The sequence below is a fragment of the Tympanuchus pallidicinctus genome, unplaced genomic scaffold (genome assembly GCF_026119805.1).
Source record: "Tympanuchus pallidicinctus isolate F22 unplaced genomic scaffold, pur_lepc_1.0 scaffold15, whole genome shotgun sequence".
NCBI lineage: Eukaryota > Metazoa > Chordata > Aves > Galliformes > Phasianidae > Tympanuchus > Tympanuchus pallidicinctus.
The window spans coordinates 10,176,002-10,182,120 of record NW_026294669.1 but is presented as its reverse complement, the minus strand read 5'-3'; positions in this window follow the sequence as shown (position 1 = coordinate 10,182,120).

Below are 6,119 nucleotides of genomic sequence, written 5' to 3'. Positions count from 1 at the left end.
TGTAGCGAGAGCAGGGGCAGTTGTGCTTGGGCTGGCCTGCAGAGGGGATGTGACCTTGGGGACAACATGGAGAAGACAACTTGGGCTGAGGACAATTTTTCCTTTCCATACTGTAAGGAGCTGCCTTCAAGGTTGATATTCTCTGGTACAAGGGAGGAGAACTGGTTCATTGGAGAGCTGGTGCAGAAATACAGAACCTCTAATTTACATGGTGCTGCTCATTCTGGCTGATCCCTTAGGACATAGGAGCCCATCACCTGCAGGAGATAGCACAAGAATAATAGCACGACTCCTTTCCTTCCTCACTGCCACAGCCTCCCTTAGGTGAGAGAGCAGAGGGACTACAGAAGCAGCAGAGGTAGAGTTCACCGTGTAATGAAGTCATCTCTTTTCAGTGAGTACCACAGTATTAGGTGCAATAGGTTTATTTTGGATAGATGTATAATCTTAATTGTTGTGTGTTGTTTGCATTGTAGTCTCAAGATCTAGGTCCTCATTATGCTAGATGCTGTACAAATATATGAGGCTGTCATGCATGGAAAGGCTTTTATTATGTAAATAGTCAGGTTGGGAAAAAAAGAAGTGGTGTTATCTGTGTTTTACAGATGAGGCAGTGAGAGGAAAAAAAAGGAAAAAGCATTTTGCCCAAGGACATACAGTCTGTGGGTCAGTGTTGGACTTGAAATTCAAGTCTCGATTTAGTTCCTTACCAGCTCTTCTTTCAATTTGGGTACTGCGCACAACATAATTAAAAATAAAAATGAAGCACAAAGACAACAATACCATGTGTAATTTATCTCAATCTGGAACAATCATCCAGTACCTCTGGGCCAAATCCTCCCCCACTCTTCTCTGTTCTCCAAAACCTGTATTTCTTTCACGCCTTATACCTGTCATCACCTTACAAGTCACGTTACTGCACGCTTTGTTCTCCGATATTCTGCAACATAAATCATGTTTCACAACAAACCTGCTAGGGAAAAGGCTCTGTTCCATATGGGGCCATGTCCCATTGGCACAGCCCGCTCCATTTATATTCCGAGCCTTTTTAGGAGTGTTACTAGAAGTAACAGTTCTAAATATTTAGAGTAATAAAGTAGAAAGGATGCATATGTGCTTCTGCCAGTGAATACAGCAAGGCATCCAGTGTGCTTAGTATCACTGCTCAGCTCTACCTGCAAATTCAAAAATGCATTATTGATGTAAATAAATAATCCATACTGAAGACGAATAAAACATGGATTTCATTTGGAAGGCAGAATGCATTTGCTTTGTGTATATCAAGGCTTTATGCCAAGCTTTAGGAAATAATGCGGAGGGAGAGAAATGTAGAAGTCACGACAGTCAATGGAAAACAATAAAACTGAATTGGTATTTACTAAGGCTAGATAATGCCAGACTAACTCAATAGCTTCCTCTGATACAGTAATTATTTAACTAGACAAGGAAGGAAAATCTGTGTCTGGACTTCAATAAAGCAGCTGATTAGGAGCCATGTGTAAAATTACATCTCCTACCTGGGGAAGTCTGAGATTTATAGAGAAGCTGAAAGGCAGGCAGCGTGCTAGGAGAAGCTGAGGCATATCAGAAGGGAATCATCTGGAGTTCCTAACAAGTCAGTCTTAGGATTGATTATTATTTAATATTTCCTTAATGACCTAGGTGGAAAACAGAGGCGTCTGATAATTGAAATGTCTTGAAGTCACGTGGCTAAGAGACATCATTGGTGCAGGGAACGTTCAGAATGCCACACAGCAAGAATCCAATGTCCTTGGTGAGGGAGGTGACAGCAGAACAACTCCTGCAGGAAGCAGCAATGGCACAGAAGTATCTGTTCTATATAGTGTGGACCAAAAAGGCTACTGAAACCCTACAGTGCAGTAGGAGAAATGCTAGCAATAAAGAAAGGGAGTATAAATGGCCCTGTATAGGACCCCAACGAAACTTTGTGACAATATGTGGTCCTGATCAGTCATGTTAAAGCTGGATTCTTACAGAAACCAGCGCAGAAAAGAACTGCTGAGATGACAGGAGACTGAAGGACCTCTTAGGGCATGAAAGTGACTGCTCGTTCAGCAGCAGAAGCCTGAGGTGAGAACTGATTGCTCTTTATTAACTCACTGGTAGGGGAAATACTAAAACAAGGGGGCATGAGAACAAGCGAGAATCAATTGCCACGAACAACTTGGGCTGTCAATTTGGTGTTTTTCATTTACCTATCTGGTGAGGGTGTAAAAATTATAAGGACAAAAACATACCTGGTTTTAGCTCAGAAAATGTTTTACATGGATTATTTGATACAGCTGCCTGCAGTAACTGGGGATTGGATTTGATGACCTAGAAGTTCCTGTTGGGCCTGTGCCATAGTGTATTCCTGTGTCTTAGTGAGTTTCTATTAGCTATGAGCTATCACCTCTATCTTACATCAGAAATTGCAGTACTTACTAATCCCTCCAGTCCTAAGAAACCTTTCTGTCCTTCTGAATTAAATTTCAAATAGAACATCCTAACTGTGGACTGCAAAGCCATGCATTTGTTTCCTGCCCAAGTAAGTTTGTTGTGGCTTTTATCATAAAAACTAATTTCTTTAGGGACTAAGGGCTCCTTGAATATGAACTGGAGTGTTTATGGCAAAACTTTACTAGCAAATAATAATTTTCTTATTTGTTGTAATTCTTTAAATGGCTCTCTTAATTAATTTTTTGGCCTCATGAAGTGATCAGCTTGGAATGACTTTCCCTCATAAGAAAATATTTAAATACAAACAAAGTGTGCTAATGTGTTCAGTTACAGTCATGCAGGGAACTAAAGGGATTATGTGTACTGGGAGTATATTCCTGCAGCTTTCCAGAACAGCTTCTTCTCCAGGGAATAAAGCAACCAGAAAACCCCCAAGGAGAGACTGCTATGGTAGGGATGGCTTGGGACAGGAGCATCAGAAAAGCGCAGTCGTGTTATTTCCATAAGCCTAAAACGCTGATAAAATAAATGCTGTAAATAAAAATGCATTAACAACATGCCGCTTTTCAAACTAATTGAGATGCAGCACGAAGATTGCTTTTCAGCAATACAATGTTCTTTATGCAGGAGATCATGCTGGGGCCTACTGCAACAAGAACCATTGGGATAATGCTGTTTTGTTCTAACATCTGCATTTATTAGCTTTGAGATACTTCATTGTGACATTATGAGGTGTAAAGCCCTCAAGAATTGAACACTGTTGTTGCATGAAAGAAACTCTTTGGCCAGCACCGGCCCTTAGGATTGAATCAGCAAAGGAGTATTTAAAACAGAAGCAAAAAAAATGGATATTCTGATAGTTTTTATGAACTTGCTCAACACTTCTGTTAGTGAGAAGAGTTCATCAGCAAGGAAAGCAATGTCTCTAGTGTTAATTTTCCTAACTTCCTATTAGTCATTCAAACTAAGAAGATAACCTTAGCTCTTGTGATCACGTTGTCCAAAAGCTTTCAAATCAGATGCAAACCTTTTTCAGAGCACAGAGCTGTTAGAATATCATGAGCTCCTAGCCTGCACTGTGGTGTCAGGGGTCTGATTCATATTTTTAAGCACTGGTGATGAGGTTGGGCTGCACTGAACACAAACTGATAGGCACTGATTCAATATATGCGTATTTTCATGGGAACTGGCATTATTGTAAAAGAAATGGGAAGCACAGCGTTGGATTATTAGTCTGGTTTCCAGCTAAATCCCCAGCCTGGGTGCCTCCAGCTACAGGCACCAAATAATAATATAGAAGCTGACAAAGTCCAGAGGAGGGAGCAACAGAATTATAGGGATGTTCAGTAAACAGAAGTTTTAGAAAACAATGAAAGGTTTGATGAGTCTAAATCAGCAAAACCTAAGGAAGATAGTAACACTTCAGCCCATAAAAATGGGTTACAAAGTGGATTAGAGATCTGGTTCATTCTGCACCCACTGTGGAGCAACAAAAGCAATAACCAGCTTCTCCAGGGAGCAACTTCTTTGAGCTAAAACCATCGGAACTCATCTCTGGTGTTGGTTTTTCTCCTGCTGGCTGATGACATATTCAGCAGTTGAATGGCTTCATTTTGCTGTACCCATGCAGCATATTTGGCACCAGTCCTCTTCAACTTCTGGCTGTCCATACCCACCTGTGCACTGCTCCTGATCTCTTTCTCTCTCCTCCTTTCCAAATGTCTACATTCCTTCCCTTGATTTGCCTTTGCACTGGTGGGATTTACAAATCTCACTTTTATCTGTTGCTGCAGCTTTCCCTAATTTATTCCCTGTGTGGTGCTCCTCTAACAATGTTTTACTGCTTCACTGTCTTAGGGGAACCAATGGGACGAGAAAAAAAGATATTTTAAATGTATCTGGCTCATTAGCTATGCACATTCTTGAATAACGGGTACGATTTAAGTTCACCATAAGAGCTGGGAGTGCTGGAGCTGTAACTTTACTTCTGCCTCCCTCAATGACCTTGTGCAGTTTGTTAAGCTCCCAGGGCCATGCTCACCTAAAAATAAAGAATATTACCTTTTTTTTTCTTTTTCTTTTTTCCCCTAGGGATATGTGAGTTTTAACTAATAGACCTGTATATATTTTTTGAAGTTGTGTTTATATAAATGCAAAACGCTTATCTTCTTGCCTTCAAAACATTCACAAATGGTCAGGAGAATTTTAGGGCTGAAAGATAAACAGCTCACAAGAATGAGAAAAATTAAAATGACACACGTGTGCACTTATCACAGACCTTTAGGCAGCCTCTAATTAAGTAATCACTACTTCTCAGCGTTATATAGATGCTATCGCATGCTGTTAAATTGCGTAGCAGCCTGTAATGCTGTGCACTCTGTTTGTACAGGATAAGGGCGCTCTGGAAATTATTGAGATTAGCACATTATCTTTCTAATGTACACTGTCATCAGGTCAGGATTGAGTTATTCCACACTCAGCTCTACAAAAGGCAGCAGGGGACAGCATTTCTTCCTGGCAGGCCACAACACTCATTAGCTCAAGGGGTGGCTCAGGAGCCATCTTACCACTGCCAGGCACTGTCTCAAGGCTATGCCATTGGTATGCTGGCACTTGGGGTTTCCAGGGTGTCTTATAGCAGGAGGTGATACTTAGAGAAGGCAGTCTTGGATTTGGAAAGTGCTGAGGCATTTTGGTGCTGTTCTCCTGGTCACCTTGCTGCTGAGATGCTGAGTGTGACCAGAGCATAAGGCACGCAGCCAGCACTACATGGTGCAGCAAGCACTTGTACAGAATGAGTAAAAATCAAAGAAATTGAAGGTGTTAGCAAGGAAATGGACTGCTTGCCTTTGAGAGCTGAGCTGACAGAATAAAACCGTGTGATCTGACAGGGAACCGGTAGCAATGAGAAACAGGGAGAAAATTATGCACAGAATCATACAACCATAGAATTGAGTTGGAACGGACCTTTAAAGGCCATCTGGCCCAACCTGCCTGCTGTGAACAGGGACACCTCCATCTCCATCAGGTGCTCAAAGCCCTGTGCAGCCTGACCTTGGACATCCCTGGGAACAGGGCATCTACCCTCCTGTGGGCAACCTGTGCCAATGCCTCAGCACCCTTATCATGAAAAACTGCCTGATATCCGACCTAAACCTGCCCTCCTTGTGGTTGAAAGCGTTTCCCCATGCCCTGTCACAACAAACCCTACTGGAGTCTGCCCTTTCTTATTCTACTATTGGTAAAGAGAGCTTTAATGTACACATCTCTATGTGGTGTTAGTAACGAGATTCACCAAGTTTCATCTTTCTACTGTCAGAGCACGCTGTTGATTTCTCTGGGAATGGGCGAAATTATGGTCTGGCAGCTGACACCTAACAGAACAGCTATGTGAAGGTAAGCACACTCCAAGTCCTTTGCACTTCTACTGAACTCGGTGGAAACCGGTCGGACAATTAAAAAGTTATCACACAGCGAAACCCATAGAGCACGGTTACAAAGCCTCCTTTATTTTGAAACGAACCCGAGCCAAAGGAATAGGCAGGCAGCCCCGCCATAGCTGTAGGCCCGTCCCAACCTCTGCGCGTCGCCATGGCGACGCTCCCGGCCCCGCCCCCGGCGCCACCCGCGGAGCAATGGCGAGGCAGCCTCCGCATCAC